Source organism: Cervus elaphus, chromosome 20 (genome assembly GCF_910594005.1).
Source record: "Cervus elaphus chromosome 20, mCerEla1.1, whole genome shotgun sequence".
Classification (NCBI taxonomy): domain Eukaryota; kingdom Metazoa; phylum Chordata; class Mammalia; order Artiodactyla; family Cervidae; genus Cervus; species Cervus elaphus.
In genome coordinates this window covers 101272497-101295974 of record NC_057834.1, presented here as the reverse complement: position 1 = coordinate 101295974, position 23478 = coordinate 101272497, and the positions used below count along the sequence as shown (strand labels likewise).

The 23478-nt window shown below is 37.9% G+C and overlaps 1 protein-coding gene and 1 non-coding gene across 2 annotated transcripts in view; both read right to left on the bottom strand.

Annotated features, from left to right (window-relative positions):
• JAK1 (Janus kinase 1) overlaps window positions 1-23478 on the bottom strand; it is a 243689-nt gene that overhangs the window by 185459 nt on the left and 34752 nt on the right. The window lies entirely within an intron of this gene.
• Window positions 15470-15543, bottom strand: TRNAG-GCC. The gene has a single exon. It is a non-coding gene; the product is annotated as a tRNA-Gly (tRNA).

Genomic DNA, 23478 nt, shown 5'->3' with positions numbered 1-23478 from the left:
TGAGTGAACTTCACGCTAGATTCATCATAAAACTAGTGAACACCAAAAAAAAAAAAAGAGACACTGGGTTAGGATGTGGTTGGAGATCATTGTCAAAGGAACAACAGTTAGACTGACAACTGACTTATACAGCAGTGTGGACAGGGTGACAGTACAATGATATTCTTCATGAGGTGAAAGAAGATAACTGTTCACCTATTCTATTCCTAGTGAAAATATCTTTCAATACTGAGCGCACAATATAGACACTAAATAAACAGAAGCACAGAGTTTCCCACTATCCAGACCCTCGAAAAAGAGAATTCTGAAGGATGTAATTCTGGGAGAAAGAATGTGATCTCAGGGGAAAGCTCTGAGATGCAAGAAAAAATGAAGAGCAAAGAAATTGGTCAATGAATAAATAAAAAATAAACCTAAACAATGCATTATTGAACAGTACACAACACTGTCTTATCAGATCAAAAAAATAAGTTAAATACACAGAAGTAAAACCATGCAAGTTAGAAAGAGAGTAAATGAAGTCAGTATTTAAAGCCCTTGTAGTATCAAACACAAAAATAATATTATTGACTAACTTTTGATTTGATAGATGATGCACGGGGAACTCTACTCAATACTCTGATGGCCAAAATGGGAAGGAAATCCAAAAAAGAGGGGATGTATGTACATGTGTAGCTGATTCATTTTGCTGTACAGTAGGAACTAACACAGCATTGTCAAGCAACTATACTCCAAAAAATTTTTTTGAAAAGATCATGTATGTATGTATAAAAAAAATTTATATAACCTCTAAAAGAAGAGACACAGAGACTGTAGCCTATAAATTAGTAGAGGGTCAAAAATGAAGAGGCAAAAATAAACAATATCACATGTGGTGATACAGATTTAAAATATGTTAGCTATTAATATTAATTAAATACAATATCAGTGGATTAAATGCATCACTTCAAAGACAAAGGTTTTTAGACTGGACAAAACACCATATAAATATTCAAACACAATGAAATTTTAAAGTGGAAATACCTTGCAGATACATATAAAAGAGAGCTGGTATTTTTATATTAACAGTACTCTAAATAGGTTTTAGGGCAAAAAGCACTATTGAAAATAATTTAGCAATTACTCAAAAAGCTAAATACAGAATTACTATATGACCCAGCAATTCTACTCCTAGGTATATATCCAAAAAAACTGAAAGCAGATACTAAAACAGACACTTATAGACTATGTTCATTGCAGCATTATTCATGATAGCCAAAAGATAGAAAAATAAAACTCAAGTATTCAACCAACGAATGGATAAACATATGCTAAAACATAAATATACAATCGAATATTATTCAGCCATAAAAGGATTGAAATTGTGACATATGCCACAACACAATGAACCTTGAAAACATATGATAAGTGAAATAAGCCAGACACACAATGACAAATATTATATGATTTCACTTGTACGAATTATCTAGAATGGGCAAATTCACAGAGATGGAAAGTAGATTTATCAGGGGCTGGGAGGAGAGGAGCATGGGGAACTTTGGCTTTATGTTTATAGAGTTTCTGTTTGGGGTGATGGAAACGTTTTAGAACTATACTGTGGTGATGGATGTATAATATGATGAATCGAGTTAATGCCATTGAGTTGTACACTTAAAAAAGGTTAAAATGGAAAATTTTGCTTATATATGTTGTTTGTTGTTTAGTAGCTAAGTTGTGTCCGACTCTGCGACCCCATGCACTGCAGCCTGCCAGGTTTCCCTGTCCATGGGATATTCCAGGCAAGAATACTGGAGTGGGTTGCCATTTCCTTCTCCAGGGGATCTTCCCAAACCAGGGGTTGAACCCACATCTCCTGCACTGGCAGGTGGATTCTTTACTGCTGAGCCACCAGGGAAGCACGTCATGGCATACAGAACTTCCCTGACCAGGGGGATCAGGGATCGAACCCTTGCCCCCCCTGCATTGGAAGCAGAGTCCATCAGGGAAGCCCTCTATCAAGTAATTACCACAGCCAGAAGGTTAGCTACGAAGAGGGTCCCCATAGAAAAACCATTTCAGTTCCTGTTTATTAATTTTCATATATCTTTTACCAAAATAAAAATTTACTAAGATAAAGATAATTGCTGCTTCTTTTTTTTTTTGGCCACACCACAGGGCATACAGGATCTTAGTTCCCCAACCAGGGATTGAAACTGGGCCTGGCAGTGAAAAGCATTGAGTCCTAACCACAGGACCATCAGGGAATTCCCAGGTTGCTTCCTAATGATGCAATATCAATTCACCAGGAAAACATAAAATTTATATGCACCTAATAGTATAGCCTCAAACTATGTAAGAGAAAATAAAAACTATAAGGAGAAATAGACAAATTCACAATTATATGGGAAATTTAAAAATACATCTCTAAGAATAAGAAGACCAAAAAAAATCACCAAGAGATAATTCAAGCAATGATGCTTAATAAAGTTGACCTAATTGAGATTATAAATATATTACATTCAACAACTGCAGAATAAATATTCTGAAGTCCACATAGAACATTTCAAAAATGGACTCATACCAGATCATTTAAGCAAGCCTTAATAAACTTTAAGGGACCAAGGTAACACAGAAGAGGTTTTCTGACCATAATGTAATCAAACTACATCAATAAGAAAAAAAAACAGAACATCCCCATATATTTGGAAAATTACTCATAATGGAAATTAAAAAATTTTTTTCAATTGACTGATTAAAAAAGAAACCCTACCTAACAAAAACATTTAAGATACAGCTAAAAAGTACTTAAAGGTTTGATTTATAGCCTTAAATGTTATATTTACAGCTTTACCATCTGAATCATCAGGGAAGCCCATATGTTATATTAGAAAATTTAAAAGGCTGACAATAAGCCAGTCATCTACCTCAAAAAAAAAACAAACAAACAATAAAGTAGAAAGTCATAAAAAAAAGATATTATAAATAAGAACAAAAATACATAGTAGAGAGCAGCAATAGAGCCAATAGTTGATCTCTGAAAACACTAATAAGGGTGTCAAATGTCTGGTGAGGGAGAGAAAGGGAGAGGAAAAAGCACAGACACATTACCATCAGGAGTGAAAAGGGAGGCATATTACTCAAGATGTTACAGACATCGGAAAATCGAGAGGATGACTAAAAGTAGTTTATATGGACTAATTTGCTAGGGGAATATACTAGCAAAGCCTATGATAATATAAAAAACTTGAAAATTCCAATAACCATTAAATAAACTGAATAATTTGTAGGAAATCCACAGAGAAAACTTTAATGTGAGATCAATTTTTTTTAAGAAACAAGGTATTCTAATATCACATAAACATACAATAAAAAAGGAAGCAACTCCTAAACTCACAAGAAGCTACTAAAAGTTATCATGGACACTATGACAAAATATAATTATAGATTAATCTATGGACATGAATTAAAAAATCTGAAACAAAACATTAGGAAACAATGTTTGCTATATCCAGCAATATAAAAGGATAATATGTATAACCAAATTGGATTTATCCTAGAATACAAAGTTGGTTTAACATTAAAAATGAACCGATGTAATTTGTCATTAATAGATTAAAGATGAAAAACTATATGACCACCTCTGCATATTTAAAAGCAGCAAATCATTTAAAAAATCAATGTAATTCTTAATTTTAAAATTCAGCAAGCTTGAAATAAAAGGAACTTTAAAGTTAATTAATGCAGAAAATATACAGCAAATATTTTACTCGTGAAACACTGGAAGCTTTCTCTTTGAAAGAAGGAAAAGTAGTAAGATGCCTACCATCACCTTTTCTATTAGACATTACAGTAGTCTTCAGAAACAGTGGTAGTTTCTGAAAGGTTAGTTGCAATGTAGAATCTGAAACCACATCAGTGCACTATGTATTCTGTTATAGTACAATTCATTGCTCTCTCTTTTTACTTTGAGTGTAACTTTTAACATAAATCAAGGTTTCTAAACATCATACGTTGGTCATCTGGAAAGTATTAGTAACTGAGTTATGCAGATTTTCCAAATGTTAGAATACATGTCCTTACACAATATAAAAAATCTCACATTTGTTAATATCACTTCTCTCATCCAAAAAAAAAATGTGCTTAATGAAAATGCACTTGAGATTTAATAAAATTAATTTTTACTGCTTCATTTATGATATTAAGTGAAACTGACATTTCCTTTAGTAAGTGGTATATAAGAATACAGTGACTTCCAGTACAGTTTGGTACCATTGCCTTGATTTGTGCTAGGCTTCCAGAAATTTTCCCCACTAAATACTTTTGCTCCATTAGTGTAGATGTTAACACAATGAAAAAAAGCAAATAACATACAAGTGTTATTATAAAGGTAGTTTTGTCCTCACAGACTCCCTAAAAGATCACGGACCTTGAGATGTTTATGAACCATTCTTTGCGAGTCACTGTTCTAGGATACAAGCCTAGAAGTGAAGCTGCCTTGTCAAAAGATATGTGTAACTTTATCTTTACTGAACAGTGCCACACCCTTTTCCAAAGTAGTTGTATTAATTGATATTCTCATCAACAGCCCATTAGGATTCCCACCTCTCCACATTATCACCACCAGTTGGTGTCACATTGGTACTTTACTGTGGTTAATGTTGCATTGGCAATGAGGGGAACCAGGTGGAGCAAGTCTTCCTATATTTACTGGTTTTGTGAACTCAGTCTTTTATGAGGTACCTATTCAAATTTGCCTGTATTCAATTGGGTTACCTGACTTTTGCATAATTGCTTGTGTGAATTTTTTTAACACTTCCTTTTTAAAATTTTATTATTTACTTATCTTTGGCTGCACTGGGCCTTTGCTCCTGTGCACAGGCTTCTCACTGAGGCGGCTTCTCTGGTTGGGTGGCATGGGCTCCAGGCGAGTGGGCTCAGTAACTGCGATGCACCAGCTTATGGCATGTTATCCCAAGGCATGTGGACTCCCCAGACCAGGGAGAGAACCCATGTCCCCTGTATCTTCCCATGCTGTGGCTTGAGTTTTCACTCTCTGAGGTATCATTTTATGAAAAAGTTCTTTAATATCATCCAATTTATCAAATTTTTTTGGCTTTGCTTTTTATATTAAGAATTCTTTCTCTATTACAAAGTTATAAAAATGATCCCATATTTTCTTCCTAAAACCTACAGCTTTTAATTAAAGACACATTATTTGTGTTAACATGTAATGAGTTTATTTTTTAATAAGTATTTAGATTTTGAGTTTTAATTTCTAATGCAATAGACGTTAATAGGAATTTAAAAACAAAAGCTCTATGGGGGTCCTCAATAATTTTTAAGACAGTAAAGGAGTCTTGAAACAAGAGTTTAAGAACCATTGTCCTAGAGAAACTTTTTTAAAAATTATTTATTTATTATGTTTGGCTGTACTGGGCCTTTACTGCTGCATGGGGTGGGGGTGGGGGGCTTCCCTTGAGAAACTTATGCCTAGAGGCACAATAGCCTGAAATAGAACATTTATCACAAGTAGAATAGATAAATTACCAGTTAAATATAGTTACAATGGAACAGTAGATAGCTGAGAAAGTGAAAACATAAGCCATGGATGCTATACACAACAACATGGATGAATCTAACGTAACACTGCACAAAAGCAAGGCACAGGATAATGTCTGTATTATGACTCACATATAAATTTTTGTAACAGGCAAAATGAAACTAGATTTAAAGGGTCAAAAAAATAAAATAAAATAAAATAAAGGATCCAGTATTCTTGCCTGGAGAATCCTGTGGACAGAGGAGCCTGGTGGGCTGCTGTCCACGGGGTTGCACAGAGTTGGACATCACTGAAGCAACTTCGCATGCATGCAAGCATGCATGCATGCATAAGGATGGATAAACTGTATCCTGTATAAGTCCTGCTATATAGCACACAGGAACTATATTCAGTATCCTGTGACAAGCCATAATGGAAAAAAATACATATGTCTAACTGAATCACTTTGCTGTTCAGCAGAAGTTTTTTTCTAATTAATTATTTTAATTGGAGAATAATTACTTTACAATATCATGACGGCTTTTGCCATACATTAACATGAATCGGTCACAGGTATACATGTGTCCCCTGCCCTATCCTGAAGCCCCCAATCCCCCTCCCACCTCCCTTCCCACCCCATCTCTCCAGGTTGGATGCCCTGCTTCATGAATCAAACTTGTACCGGTCATCTATTTTACATATGGTAATTGTACAGCAGAAATTTTAATACAACACTGTAAATCAACTACACTTTAATAAAATTTAAAAAATAAAGGATGCTTGTATAGCTGATAAAATATACATTAGTTGGTAAAACACAGAAGAGCAGTGAAACAATTGCCATAAAACACAGAATAAAGGTGATTTTAACTGGAGGGTGGGGTGGGGAGTTTGTGCTTTTGGAGAGCCAGCAATGTTCTATATCTGATCATAGTACTGGTTATATAGGTGTTCATTTTGTAAATTACTCTTTAAATTATTTATATATGTTTTACCCATCTTTCTAGATGTATTATGTATGTTTCATTTAAATTTCTAAAAGTCATATTCTTCAAAGAAATTTCACACACATTTTAAACAAAGGTCTTTTGATCTTTCAATTACCCCTGTGGTTCCTGTGAAAACCCGTCTGTATTAGTTAGGGCCCCACCAAAAAAGAAATCGCTTATGTTTGTGCGAAGTTGGTTATTTGAGGAGAGTTTAACAAAGGGACTCTACAAAAATGTGGGCAGGATTTAAGGAACCCAGAAGTGTTAATAAAATACCCTGGTATTAGTAACTTAGTAGCACCATTACCGCATGCAGGCTTTGGGGGCAGGGAGAGAAAGGCAGGGTGAGAACCAGGAAAGAGCTCTGCGCTGAGCTGCCTGATGGGAGCTGGGACCTCTCGTGGAAGGATGCAGCCCGTTCACAGAGCAGTGACTATAGCAAGAGCGTAAATATGCTGACCTGACTCTTCTCCCTTCCTCTGACCCTCTCTCCGAGCCCCCTTGTTGTTGAACTGGACTAGAACCCAGAAGGAAGAGATGCAGTACATTTAGATCAACCTCCCAGGGAATGGGTTTCCAAGGTGGCTCAATGGTAAAGAATCCACCTGCCAATGCAGGAAACACAGGAGACACGGGTTCAGTCCCTACGTGGGGAAGATCCCCTGGAGGAGGGCATGGCAAGCCACTCCAGTATTCCTGCCCAGAAAATCCCATCAACAGAGGAACTGTGGCCTACAGTCCTCAGGATCGCAAAAGAGTTGGGTGCAACTTAGCAACTAAGCATACATGCATCCAGGGGATGCATCAGGAAGAAGGATAGAGAGTATATCTGGAGGGATGAGAAGTTGGTCACATGTTCACCCGAAGCTAAAACATTAGCTGCCTCCATTATTTTTCCTTTAAAGCACGGGGTCTGGGGGAAAGGGAAACATGACTAAGTAACATAAAACATAGCTTATATAATCCCTCTTCTGCAGCAGGTCACAGGGCCTAAGCTGGTACTCAAGGCTACCTTCTATCACCTATTTCTTTTCTTGTGATTTTCTATCAGCACTTTGACTGAATGTTTTTGCTTGTTTGTTTTGTTTTGACCCCTCTCCTTGTTCCAGGCTGGAGAAATAAAGATGCTTTTGACTGCTTCTCTAAAACCTAAAATTTATATATATGGGATATGAGGTGTGTTAGTCTTATCTTCATTTTAGGCAAATGTACTTTGCCAGTGAGCAGACTTGGCCTCTGGGCAAAAGAATGCACCCTTGGGTTCTTTTTTTAAAATCTTTTTAAAATTGAAGTACAGTTGACTTACAATGTTGTGTTAATTTCTGCTGTAAAGCAAAGTGATTCAGTTATACATACATACATACATATATATATATATATATATATATATATATACTTTTTTTTTTACAAATATTCTTTTCCATTGTGGTTTCTCACAGGATACTGAAAACAGTTCAACAGTTCTACATATGAAAGCTTGAATCTGCTAATCCCAGCCTCTCACTCCATCCCTCTTCCAACCTCCGCCCCCTTGACAACCACCAGTCTCTTCTCTGTGTCCATGATTCTATTTCTGTTTCACAGATAGGTTCATTTGTGTCATATTTTAGATTCCACATATAAAATGATATCATATGGTATTTGTCTTTCTCTGTCTGACATCTCTGGTCCATCCAGGTTGCTGCAAATGGCATTATTCTGTTCCTTTTATGACTGAGTAGTTTTCCATTGTATATGCACCACATCTTCTTTATCCATTCATCTGTCAATGGACATTCAGGTTGTTTCCATGTCTTGGCTATTGTGAATAGTGCTGCTATGAACAGAGGGGATGCAGTTATCCTTTGGAATTATAGTTTTGTCTGGCTATATCTCTGGGAGTGCACTGCGTCCCTGAGTTCTAACCAGAGCCTTGCCTATGCCACCATGGAACAGCAAGCCAATTACTGCTAACAAGGACCCCTTTTCTACATATTGGCTCTATGGCCTGAGAAATCCCTAATGACCAGCCAGCTTCCATTTCATGGGTACCATGTCTACTATACTTTATATTTTTCATATGAAGACACTGAAGCCAAGAGAATTTGAGATACTTGTCCAAGACTGTGTAGTTAGTGTAAGAGCTGAAGCTCAAAAGCTCAGCATCCTGACTTAAGATTAATTTGTTTCCCACATACTGGAGGAGTACATCTGTGTCTTATCACTGCAACAGGTGGACATGGAAAATAGCAGTAACATAATGTTAGACTGTAATAAAGGTGACTCATGGGAGGGAGAAACACATAGTAGCAGATGTCTCTAAGTATTAAGGCACCATAGGGAATAATAAGACATTTGTTATCCTGCTATCTCATGGTGCCAAGCTCCAGCACTGAAGATGTTTTTGCCCTGTGTTTTTCCAAAGCAGGGTCTTTTCCAAAGCAATTCAGTGTGATGACTACTCAAGCACATTTTAATGTGTTTGCTAATGAATTTCCTTGGTATTGGAAAGTAATACCATTTTTCTTTTGTAATATCTCCTCTCCATTCTCCCAAATGAATTCACATTTTTTTTTTCCCTTAAGTTACAGAAAGTCCATACTAGTGAAGCAATAGAGGTTGTTCTGATCCATAAAACCATGAAGCACCATTATTACAGACCTTTCAGTGAACCCGCAGGGATTTCTGGAATCATGCTGGGCAAGTTTGTACATGACTCTGCAGGTTAGGATTTCTATAGTCTTTCCGGGGTTAACTAAACTGATTAGTAGGTAGTAAGTGATAAGGACACGACTGAGCAACTGAACTGAACTGAAGTGAACTGAAGTGATAAGGCATAAGGCTGGGAGATGGGATGAGGAAAAGAAAGAATTAAAGAAATCAGAATGAGTTATACCCAAAATAGAAACTTACTTTGTAAGGGTTGGTGGCTCTTTACCTGAGTGATCTGAAGATGGTAATCACTATTTTATTGCTTTCATTATCTTTTTAATTTCTGAATTTTTAAATAGAAGTCACCTGCTCTCTTGAGCTAAGTTTGGTGAAATAAAGAATGCTGTCACCAAATTTTTTAAGAAAGGAGTGGAAGTTGGAAAGTAATGGTTTATAAATGTTCTCCAGTCTATGTTGAGAGATGAGGCCTCGAGTAACTTGGTCACCTTAGTCAGGAGTGGGTTGAGATGGCTCCCTAAGAAGGAGGAGAAGCAACCTTGCAAATGAATCCTGCATTAACACAGTCATTGGGGGAAATTTAATATAACATGTAATTTATCACTTCAGTGCTTTATATCAAAGGAAAAATGGAGGGGTGCAGCCCATTCTCAAGCTGGTGGGGAAAGATGTTTTTGGATGGGAGAACTTTTCACAAATATCAGATCACGTAAGTCTGGTGGATGCTTTTTTTCCCCTTCATCAGAAATGAAAAAGCAGGAACTTCCCTGGTAGTCCTGTGGCTAAGACTCTGCTTTTCCAATGCAGAGGGCTGGAGTTTAATTCCTGGTCAGGGAACTAGATCCCACATGCTGCAATTAAGGCATAGCACAGCCAAATAAATAAACATTTTTAAAAAAAGAAATGAAAATTAAAATCAGTTTAATTAACCCAGAAAGATGATGGAAATCCTAAACTGCAGAGTCACGTACAAACTTGCCCAGCATGAATCTGGAAATCTCTGTGGGTTCACTGAAAGGTCTATATTAATGGTGCTTCATGGTTTTATGGATCAGAACAACTTCTATTGCTTCACTAGTATGGACTTTCTGTAACTTAAGGGAAAAAAATGTGAATTCCTTAAAGCAGCCAACATTTTAAATAATGGTATTCATTGTTTTTAAAGCAAAGTGCACAGATCTTAAGGTTCAGTTCAATAATAAGTTTTACAATTGTACACACCCATATACCTAGCACCTAAAGTTTCCATACCCTTTTGTTCATTTCTAATTACTATAAATACCTTTCCTTCTCACTTTCTGACTTCTGTCACCATGGGTTAGTTTTGCCTGTTCTTGGATTTCATATAAATGGATCAAACCACGTAGCATATTATTTTAGGTCTGGTTGCTTTCATTCAGTGTACTTCTAGATCCATTCATGTTTTCGCATGTATCAGTAGCTCATTCCTTTTATTGCTGAATAGTTATTAAAAAGCAGAGACATTACTTTGACAACAAAGGTCCGTCTAGTCAAAGCTATGGTTTTTCCAGTAGTCATGTATGAATGTGAGAGTTGGACTATAAAGAAAGCTGAGCGCCAAAGAATTGATGCTTTTGAACTGTGGTGTTGGAGAAGACTCTTGAGAGTCCCTTGAACTGCAAGGAGATCCAATCAGTCCATCCGAAAGGAAATCAGTCCTGAATATTCATTGGAAGGACTCATGCTGAAGCTGAAACTCCAATACTTTGGCCACCTGATGAGAAGAACTGACTCACTGGAAAAGACCCTGATGCTGGGAAAGATTGAAGGCGGGAGGAGAAGGGGACGACAGAGGATGAGATGGTTGGATGTCATCACTGACTCAATGGACATGAGTTTGAGTAAACTCCGGGAGTTTGTGATGGACAGGGAGGCCTGGCGTGCTGCAGTCCATGGGGTTTCAGAGTCAGACATGACTGAGTGACTGAACTGAACTGATTCCTTTGTATGATTATATCACAGCATGATTATCTATTTCCTGTTGATGGGTATTTGAATTGTTTTCCATTTTTTAAGCTATCATGAGTACAATTGTTATGAACATTCTCATCCAAGGCTTTTTGTAGACATATCCTTTCATTTCTTTGGGGTATATAAGAAGTCAAATTGCTGGTCACATGGTAACTTAATGTTTAATTATTTTAGAAACTGCAGAGTATTTTCCAAAACAGCTGCATCATTTTACATCCCCACTGGCAATGTACACAAGTTTCAACTTCTCCACATTTTTGTGAACAGTTGTGACTGCCTATATTTTTGATTGAAGCCACCCTAGGAGTTGTGAAGTTACATCTTACTGTGGCTTTGGTTTGCATTTCCCTAATGACTAATGACACTGAGCATCTTTTCAAGAGCTTATTGGTCATTTGTTATACCTGCTTTGGAGAAATGTCTATTGTCTTCATCAATTGAGAATGTTATAACAGAATACCATAGACGGAGTAGTATATAAACAACAGAAGCTTATTTCTCATAATTAAGGAAATTGGGAGATTCAAGATCAGGGCACAGGCAGATTTGGTGTCTGATAAGAGCATAATTCCTAGTTCAGAGAAGGCAGTCTTTTCAGGTGTTCTTACATGGCAGAAGGGGAAAGGGACCTCCCTGGGCTTTCTTCTACAAGGATACTAATTCCAGTCATGAGGGCTCTGCTGCCATAACCTAATCACCTCTCAAAGACCCCACCTCCTAATAGCACTACATTGGGGGAATAGGTATCAACATATGAATTTAAAGGGGACATAAATATTTAGTCTGTAGCATCTATTCAAACCTTTTGCCCATTTTTAATTGGGTTATGAGTCCTTACTGACTTTAACAGTGGTTGAATTTAGCTGAGGAAGTCTGTTTTATCAGGGACACCTCTTTCAATTGAAACTAGCAAAAAATACAGCCTATACTAGCTTAAATATAAACAGAATTTGTTGAGTCACAGAACTGACAGATCTCGGGGGCAGTTTTGGCTTTAAGAATGGCCTGATCCAGTTGGGGGGGAAATGACAACAAAACCCCATCTCTCCCTATTCATCTCCTGGCTCTGCTTGTGCTATGTGAGCACCATCCTTGGACAGACTCTTCAACAACAGCCACAGTACAGCTCCAGCAGCTCCAGTCTACTTTCCCCCAGGTTCAGATGAACTGGGAGTAAGTGCTTGCTTTTCTCCCAGTAGCTTTGGCAAAAGACTAGTTGGTCCTGACTACAAATGAATCAGTAGAAGTAGCCAGGGGAACAGGTACACTCATAGTTTCAGGAGGAGTCATAGGCTCCATTCTTAAAGCCAGAGTTAGAGTCCAACCAAAGCTCATGGACTGCAGTGAGGGAGGGGAAGTTCACCAGAGAGGAATTAGAATACTCTTTACCAAATTAGAATACTCTTTACCAGCATCCACTTTCCTCTTCTTTACTAAAAGAAGAGGAAAATAGACATTGATATGTCACAAACTAGCAAATGCTCATTACAGTGCTTCCTAGGACTTCCCTGGTAGTCTGGGGGTTAAGATTCCATGCTACCAATGCAAGGGGTATAAGTTTGATCCCTGGTCTGGGAATAAGATCACACATGTCTTGTGGTATAGCCAAAAGATTCAAATAAAACAAACAAACAGCATATCATACAGTGCTTCCCCACCATGGTCTGACTGAAAGTTGACATGATTTTATTAAAGCAACTAAGCCAAGAGACGTGTCTATAAGATTAAACTTTTTTCTTTTCTTGGCCACACTGCTTGGCTTGCACGATCTTAGTTTCCAACCAGGGATCAAACCTATAGCCCCTGCAATGGAAATGCAGAGTCCTAACTATTGGACCACCAGGGAATCCCCTGTTATTAATATTAATAGAGGCATATTTATAAAGGCAAGAGAACAGTTGGTCAGAAGTAAAATCATGGGAAAAAATTACAATATTTGGAGTTGGAAGACCTGGTTTGAAATTCTAGCTTTGATATTTGCTAAGCACTATGATCTTGGAAAAACCACTTAACCTCCCACACCACATTTTTCTAAGCTTAAAGTATGATTCTGACATCACAGGGTGGCTTTAGACATACAAACACAGGGCAGTACCTGGCAAATAAAGGGGATTTACTCTTTTTACCTGCCCTCCATGTGACCCCAGCCCAGAGTCACTTCTTTCCCAGTGAGTGTTTGCTTTCCTGAGGGATTTTAGAGATTTCCCAGAAAATCTTTGGATTCGTTGCCTGACTGAGCCCTAAACTGCAAACTCAGCTCCGCGATAACAGTATGATTCACTCAACTCTGAGAATGGTTTCTGGTTGGAATGTCATTGGAGTACAATGAGCTAGATCCAAATGGTGGCCTCTGACGACAGCCTAGGGTGGAAGACAGAGATGCTCTTCTTAGCTGGAGGCCTAGGAAATGTCCAGACTCCCATGGTTTGATTTCCAGCAACGGAAAGGAGTGCCTCCTTCCTCCTCTCTGAACGTATTCTGCCTCTTTGGATTCTAGTATTGTAACTGAGCAGTAGGAGCCTCATTACTCCCAAGTGGGTTAAGAGTTTGGAACTTGTCTGTTGGTAACTCCAGAATTTCTATATAAGAAATGCTTAGGGACAGCAGTCTGACTAAAGGGAGTATCTATAGGAATTGCTTTGAAATCATTTGCATTTTAACGAGTGGAGAGTTTCACTTGGACTGTATACTATTTAAGATGGCTTTGGGTAGGGCTGATGACAATTATCTGGAAACTTTGGTTACCCCTTGACACCACCATGAACTGTACTCCTTCCTCACCTCCATGATGCTGTACCTGACTTATGTAGGGACTGGAGCTATTGCAAAATTTCCTCATGGGCATTTTTGTTCTGCCTCTGTAGGTCTGGATTCTCTAGACAGCAGACAGACATGAGGATGGGGTTAGAAGTAAAAGCAATTTATTGGGAAACTTTGTGCTTGATTGCATATATTCCCTCTCACCAAAATCACATATATACTGACCTTCCCCTGTCTCTTTGGAGCGGTCTCTCAGAGTTAATCTGAGGTGCTCTCTCCTGGGTTGCAGTCCTATTTTTGCCCCAAATAAAACTTAGTCACACACACAAAAAAGGCAGTAAAAGAATTTAAGAAAAGAATGGCATGATATATTTAAAGTGATGAAAGGGAAGAACCTATAATTAAGAATACTCTACCCAGCAAGACTCCCCTTCAGATTTGACAGGGAAATCAAAAGCTTTCCAGACAAGCAAAAGGTCAGAGAATTCAGTACTATCAAACCAGCTTTACAATAAATGCTAAAAGAACTTCTCTAGGCAGGAAACACAAGAGAAGGAAAAGACCTACACAAAATAAACCCAATATACCTAAGAAAATAGTAATAAGATCATAAATATCAATAATTAAATTAAATATAAATGGATTCAATGCACCAGCAAGACACACAGGCTGGCTGGGCCAATGAAAATGTGCATGTATGCACTTCCACTTACCACATCACTCTACTTAACCCCCCAAATTGTATGTAATTATTTATATTAGGTTAATCATGTTTCCATTATGGCTTGCAACTGTAATTATCTTTTATTTTTTACCTATTGATTATGAAACGGATATACATCTTTTTCTATTGTGATTATGTAACTATTAGTCACTTAATACCATCGTATTATGATTGCTCAACAAAAAATAAAAGAATTCTATATCACTAAAACTATCATTTAATAGAAAAATCTGTAATCACTTTTTAAATCCAGAAGTAAAAGCAATTTGTTGGGGGGTAATGTCAGGGGAAGGTAAAAGGAGGAGGGGTAGGAGTGAGCTGGGAAAAACTTTAAACCAGGATGCAGGGCTGATCCTGGTGCAAAGGAAAGGTGATTTATTAGGTAGAGCCTCAGACTGTGGTTTAGCTCTGGAAATGTCACAGGTAACCTAACAGGGAGCCCTGGCACCAGGACTGCTCTTCAAAGAGTCCCATACTGCACGGCCGTGGTCACACCCATCTTTACCAGGCTCAGTCACTGGCTGACAACTCAGTGGGAAAACATGTTGCACCCTGGATGCTGGGGTGGATCTAGAAGATGCTACAGCTGGAGGCTGTCAGCTCTCTGTGCTCCTTGAAACATGTTTCTTTTTCCTTTTTAAAAAAAAAAAAGATGTCTTAAAATATATATATATATATATATATATATATATATGTACATACATATATATTTATTTATTTATTTGGCTGCACCAGGTCTTAGTTGTGGCAGGCACACAGGATCTTCAATTTTTGTTGAGGAATGCAGAGTCGTCGGTTGTGGCAGGGGAACTCTTTGCTCTGACCTGTGGGATCTAGCTCCCTGACCAGGGATTGAACCTGGGTCCGCTGTATTGGCAGTGCAGAGTCTTAAACCACTAGCCCACCAGGGAAGTCCCAGCACACTCAGCTGCCACCAGCCCTCAGCTCCAGCCAGCCATGCTGCTCGTGCCTACATACACACTTGGAGGAGGGAGGTGGCATGCTGCGGTGCCCCACAGAACTGCCTTAGTTTCCTTCCTGCTTCCCTTGGCTGAACCATCGGGAAGTCATCCTCTACCTTAGACTTCTTCTCTTTGAAAGATCTCCTCTGCCTGGAATGCTCTACTTCACTCACTCTAATGACCAGCTCTGGCATCTCCTTCATGTCTCTATGTCCCCGGGCTGGTGAAGTCTTCTCTGACCATCTAATAGAATAGCAACCCCTCTCACAATCCTTATTTCCCTTCCTGGCTTTATTTTTTTTTTCATAGTACTTATCATGCACTATCAAAAAAGTCTGTTTGTATATTTATCCTCTGTCTTCTTTGATTGAAAATAATTGATGTCAGCTCAGGAAATTGTATTTGCTGCTCCATCTCTAGTGCCTACAATGGTGACTGCACATAGCAAATGCCATTCAATATGTGAGAAAGGAAAGGAAAGAAAGAGGAAGATAGGAAAAAACTGATAGAACCACATGAATGATCTAAAACTTGGTAGATACCTCTAAACCTTTCTCTTTTTGATGCAGACTTCGTATCTAAGAAGCTCATCTAACTTCTCTGTTCAAGTCAAGCATCTGACCTCCTGAAAGTGAAGAAACTTGCAAAACTGGGTCACTAAAAATTGGAATTTTAAATTAAAGACAGGTACTGCTTTCCTATATCAGGCACCATGCTACATACCTTTACATACATTATCGCATTTATTCCTCCCACTCCCAACAACACTTTTGAAATAGGCTTAAGTCATGCCTATTTTATAGGCAAACAGACTGAAGTCCAAAGAAGGTATTTCATGTCACACACACAACTGGAAATACAGAATTTAAATCCAGATTTGTCTAATAGCAACAAGTGAGAAACAGACTTCAGTGCTAAACAAGAGGAGAGTGACCAAATTCCCAAAGCATTTGACAGTAGAAATAAGAATAAAATTAAAGGGTTATATTATAGAGAATAGAGTAAGGAATCATTTTTACTAGGCATGAGCTTTAACTTTGACTACCTAGCCCAAGAGAGGCACTATCTTCTTACAATGGGGATATTTTTTTTCGTTATGAAGCCTATTATGGACTGAACATTTGTGTCCCCCCTAAACTTATTTACCTAAGCCCTAACCTCCCAATGTGATGGTATTAGGAGCTGGGGCCTTTGGGAGGTAATTACTTTTAGATGAAATCATGAAGGTGGCCTGGAGAAGGAAATGACAACCCACTCCAGTATTCTTGCCTGGAGAATCCCATGGACAGAGGAACCTGGCAGGCTCTAGTCCATGGGGTCGCAAGAGTCGGACACGACTTAGCAACCTAACCACCACCATCATGAGGGTGGAGACTCCATGGCAGAATTAACACCCTTATAAATAGAGTGAGAGACGTCAGTGCACTGTCTACACCTCATGAGGATACAGCAATAAGGTGGATGACTGAAGCCATGAAACGACCTCTCATCAGTAACTGAATTGGCTGGCACCGTGGTCTTGGACTTGTCAGCCTTCACAACTTTGAGAAATAAATTTTTGTTGTTTGAGCCACCCAGTCCATGACATCTGATGATAACAGCCCTAGCAGACTAAGACAAAGTCTCAGAAGCATACAGCCTCCAGAATTACCATAGGATCCAGTAATTCCACTCCTGGGTATTTATGAGAAGAAAATGAAAACACTAATTTGAAAAGATATGTGCACACCTATGTTCATTATAGCATTATTTTCAATAGCTAAGATTTGGAAACAACCTAAGTGACCACTAATAGATGAATGGATAAAAATGTGGCATATATGTGCAATGGAATATTACTTAATGATAGAAAGGAATGAAATCTTGCAACATGGCTAGACCTAGAGGGTATTATGCTAAGTGAAATACTAAGTCATGCAGAGAAAAAAACTGCTAAGTCAGACAGAGAAAGACAAACACTGTAGATTTCACTTACATGTAGAATCTAAAAAACAAATGAACAAACATAATATAACAGAAACAGACTCATATATACAGAGAACAAATAGGTGGTAGCCAGAGGGGTGAGGGGAAGAGAGAAATAGGAGACTGAGAGGTGCAAACTTGCAGTTAAAAATAAATGAGTCACAGATATGAAATGTTCAGTATGGGGAATAAAGTCAATAATTATGTAATATCTTTGTATGGTGACAGATGAAAACTAGACATCATAGTGATCAGTTTGAAATGTATAGAAATATTGAATCACTTTGTTGCGTACCAGGAACTAAGTGTTTTAGGATGATTATACTTCAAAAAGAAACAGACCAAAAACTCAAAGAAAAAGAGATCAGATTTGTGGTTACCAGAGATGGGGATGGGGAAGACTGGATGAAAGTAGTTAAAAAATACAAACTTCCAGTTACAAGACAAATAAGTACTACAGATGTAATTACAACATGGTAAGTATAATTAACACGGCTGTACATTATAAATGAAAGCTGTTAGAGTAAATCCTAAGAGTTCTCACCACAAGGAGAAAGTTTTTTTTTCTATTTTTTAAAGCTGTATCGATGTTCACTAAACTTATTGTGGTATCATTTCATGATGTATGTAAGTCAAATCATCATGCTGTATACCTTAAATGTATACAGTGCTATATGTAAATTATAACTCAATTAGACTGGAAGGGAAAAGAAAGAAATATATAGCCACACAGCATCAGAAAATCTCTTTTAGGAGAGAAGCCTGTCCTCATAGTAAAATGGCAACTAATGAAAATAGAAGGGAACTTCCCTGGTGGTCCAGTGGTTAAGAATCCAGCTGCCAATGCAGGGGACACGGGTTTGATTCCTGGTCTGGGCAGATTCCACATGCCGCAGAGCAACTAAACCCATGCACCACAACTATATGCTCTAGAGCCCACATACCACAGCTGTTGAAGCTGGAGCGCCCTGCAGCCCATGCTCCACAAGAGGAGCCGCCTCAATGAGAAGCCCGTGCACCGCAACTGCAGAGTGGCTCCCACACGCCACAGCTAGAGAAAGCCTGCATGTAGCAATGAAGACCCAGCATAGCCAAAGGTAAATAAATAGAAAATAGAAGGAACGATGGATGTTCCAGATTAAAGAGGCATGACAACCAAATGCAATACACTGTCTAAGAATGGATGCTGGCCTGGGAAAATAAAATAGCTATAAAAGACGTTAAAGGCTTCCCAGGTGGTGCTAGTGGTAAAGAACCCGCCTGCCAGTGCAGGGGACATAACAGATGCAGATTCGATCCCTGGGTCGGAAAGATCCCCTGAAGGAGGGCATGACAACCCACTCCAGTATTCATACCTGGAAAATCCCCATGGACAGAGAAGCCTGGTAGGCTATATTCCATAGGGTTGGACACGGCTGAAGTGATTGAGCATGCAAGTGACTGAGTATGCACACATGAAGGATGTTATTGGGACAATTAATGGAATTTGCCTATTGGATCATATATTATATAACAGTATTGTATCAGTGTTGACTTCTTGTTCTGATCATTTTCTTGTGGTTATATAAGAGAAAATCATTTTTTCAGAAAATATTCTGAAATATTTAGGGGTCTCTTAACATATGATATCTCTAATTTACTCCCAAAGTTTCTGGAAAAAAATCATACCTACATACTATAGGAAAAGAGAGGGGGAGGGGTGGGGGAAGAGAGAGAGAATGATAAAACAAATGGGCCAAATTATAAACAACTAGTAATGCTGTGTATAGGGTTTACAGGTGTTCCATGTATCATTCATTCAAACTTCTAAATTTGAAAATACATATCAAAATTTTAACTTACAAAATGTGCTTTTAATCTCAAACCAAGACCCTCTCCGGATGTCAATCAGGGGGCTGGTGAAACACTTCCAGTAATTACCATAGATTTTTTCTTTAAAGCATTTGAATTATTTTACAAGTCAAAATGAGAAACTCAAAAGACAGTTGCGGAAATGCATAGCACTAATTTCTTTTGGAAATATAATCTACCCTTTTTCTCTAAGTGATCATAAGATATGCCTGAGTACTGGTCATTTTGTCAGAAGTGATGGTTTGCAATGAGTCCTTTTGCAAAACAGAACATTTTATGATTCCAATTTTGTAAATGGAAATAAAATGTATGCAAAGAATAAAGACTGAAAGAAACAACCATGAACCTACTCAAAATAATTTGAAATGACTTGGCCTCATTTTCTTAATCTTGATGTTCATTTTTCACGCATTCCATACAGGATGCCTGAATAACAGCAGGGTTTTTTTAAGGAGAAGACAGTGGGTATTTTGCTTTTGTAAAAATACTTATAAATTAGAAATCGCATGTGGCTATTGTCTCTTCAGTTTCTTCATTTATCAGTTTTCTAAATCATCTTTTTCCACTCTCTATTTCTCTGCATTAAACTGTCCACCAGCGGTTACTGAGCACCATCTAGGTGTTATGTAAAAATAAAAGAAGATGGGGACATGGGTCTCTGTGCAGAGACCAGTAGTTGCCTATTCAACATTCATTTCTTTCTCGAAAACAGAGTACACCTTCATTATTCGGTGAATCACTGTACTCAGCTATAAAATATTTCCCAGGATTCCTTGCATATGTGGTGCCCAATGAGATATAAACAGAAGTTGTCTGTTTTCCCTTTTCCCTTCATCTTCTCCTCCACCTTGCTTGGAACACAGATATGATGGGTGGACTTCCAGATGCCATTTTATAAACAAAAGGACAAGGCTCACACCCTGAGGATGGCAGAAAGTCAGTCATGTCTGACTCTTTGTGGCTGTGGGGCTGCGTCCCACCAGGCTCCTCTGTCCATGGAATTCTCCAGGCAAGAATACTGGAGGGTGTAGCCATTCCCTTCTCCAGGGGATCTTCCCGACCAAGGGATCGAACTCCAGTCTCCTGCATTACAGGCTGATTCTTTACTGTCTGAGCCAAGGAAGCCCCAGGGAAGAGCTAAAAGAAGCTAGGACCATGATATGATGCTCCCTTAGGGTCCATGTCATCAGTCCCAGCCGAATTCCCTTTAAGTAAGAGAAAAATCAACATATATCTTATTGAAGCCATCATTACTCTGAATCTCTGCAACTAGCAGTTGGATACAAGTTTTAAATTATATAACCCCGATTTTAAGAGGCAATTGAGGAGAGAAAACTAGCACACATAAAACACTTAGAAAATACATGAAGCAGCATGGTATTAAGACACAACATAGGTGGTAAGAGTGAGAGCTTTAGAATCTGTCTGTCATCCCTGCAGTTCTAGCCTCAGCTGGGCATTTTAGGATGTGTGACTCTGGGCAAATTATCTAATCTCTCTGAATCTTGGTTTCCTCTTTTATAAAATGAGAATGACAATAACTACCTTGTGTAGTTGTGATGATAATGGGATAATGGGACTGGCACTTAATAGGTGCTCAATAGAAGATGATAGTAATTTATACACTATACAAACTCACAGTAGAATGAAATATATATAGGTTAAAAGTGTCAAGAAAACCTTAGAGAATAAGTTGGATTTTGGTGGCAGCGAAGGAACTGAAATGTTCAGGATGGATAAAGGGAAAGTTACTCCACACAAGTCAAGGAAAGGCATGACAGAGACATAGGGATTACTGAATATAGCATACTTGAGAGTTACAAGGAAATCAGTATACCTGGTACTGTCGCATTAAGGAAAGTAGAGCAGCATTGATAGGGTAAGATCAGGATAGCACAGATGGGGTGGGATACCAGGTTGAAAGCCAAAGGAAAGATATGTGACTTGCTATGAAAGGGCACAGGAGAATCCATAAGTTTCCTACAAAAAGAATGATTAGAACAGACACAATAAAAGCTCATCACACTAAGGTGTTCAGTTCTCCTGAGTGATTTTCTTTTAGAACAAGTGACAAGGAAATGAGTCTGAGTGCCAAATGGAAGGTAAGTATCTAGCCCAAAAAGTGGCCATTAATTTAATGGAAAAACTGCCTAATAGCAAACATCAGTCTAGTTGTTAGAAAGGTGCTAAGGGGTAACTTGAGTCCATGCAAGCTTTCTTCCTGTGGTTTTTGTATAAAATGAAAACTTTTTATAAGACTTTTGGTATTTGGCAAAGGCATTTTTCACTAAAATACTTAATCAAGCCAATCAGACAAAATATGTTTCTTTGTACAAACCATAAGATACCAGCAGATATTCACCCATTTTGCTTCTAACAGTGCCTTTTTCACTATCTCATTTTGAAAAGTCCACTTAGGAATGCCATTTGTTTCCATCAAATATTTCAGGACTTTCTCAAAGTAAAAGTTAAGAGATTCATTAACCAGTCCTTCCACCCTTTGGCTTTCACAGAATCACCACATTATACAATATAAAGTTAAATTATTACTGTTTTTCCTATATGTTAAGATGTAAACTAAGCCAGCTGACAGACTTCTTGTAGGCCAGTACTTCCCAGATGAAACCCACCCACAAGTTCCAATTCGAAATTCTTCTCTTCTTTCTCGTAAGTTGAAATAGAGTATGTAATAAGAACTAAAAACAAATGGGTATAAAGCTTGGCTGAGAAATCACATCTCTGAGATGTCATGGAAAAGGCATGAACTTGGAGTGAAATAACTTGACACTTAGTCCTGACTCAACAAGTAAGAAGATTGGAAAAGTTTCACAATTTAGATTTCCTGAACCTCAGTTGGGTCTCCTATAAAATAAGGATTATAACCCCTTGCTACTTCAAGAAGCCCTTCCTTGGGAGGACTGCATAAAATAATCATGTAAAAGTGATCTGTAAGGCTTAAAGAGTTGTATCAATAAAAATGTGATATTTTCAGTAAATACTTAACAGTGTCTATTCACTATGTTCCTATATTCATGGAGCACCCTGATCATACCCTTTCAAAGGGTGGATCCAAGCAGTCACATATGAAATAAATGTAACAATGATAGTTTAAAAACAAGAGCTACAGTTTAGAATGATGAAAAAGTTCTAGGGATGGATAGTGGTAATATGTATGTACATACAAACATGTGTATGTACTCAGAAATTCCCTGGTGGTCCAGTGGTTGGACTCCATGCTTTCACTGCCTGGATCCTAGTTTGACCTTTGATTGGGGAATTAAGATCCCACAAGCCAAGTGGCACTGCCAAAAAAAATGTGTATGTACTTTTGTCTCCTCGTAGATTTATTCTAGGCATTTTATTCTTTTTGCTACAGTGGTGAATGAGATTGTTTCTTTAATTTCTCTTTCTTACTTTTCATTGTTAGTGTATAGGAATGTAAGGGATTTCTGTGTATTGATTTTGTATTCTACAACTTTACTAAATTAATTGATTAGCTCCAGTAATTTTCCGATAGTATCTTTAAGGTTTTTCATGTATAGTATCATGTCAGCTATAAATAGAGCTCTATTACTTCTTTTCCAATCTGGATTCCTCTTACTTCTTAAAAAAAATTTGTATGTACTTAATGCCTCTGAATTTGGTGCATTTAAAATGTAAGATTGGTACATTTAAAGTGTAAAATGGTAAATTTTATGTGATGTATATTTTTCCACAAAACAAATTTTTAAAAAAACAACTAAGAGCTAACACATATTGAGAACTTAGGACCTTTCTTAAATCCTTGACAAGAATTATTTTATTTCATTCTCACAATAATATCATGAAGTAAGTGGCAGAGCTAGCCACATTTTACAGAAAAGCAAAGAGAGACACAGAAAAGCTAAGTAACACACATCTACACGGCTAGTAAGTGGTAGAGCTCTATTTAAATCTGGACAGCCTCCAGAACTCTGCCACCACTACCAAGCCTTTTTTCCTCCACCAATTAGAGGAGAGCTCGGGTCACAAAGTCTGAGGCCCGTGGCTTAGCAGACTCTTGCTTGGGAATCTGACATAAGAGATACT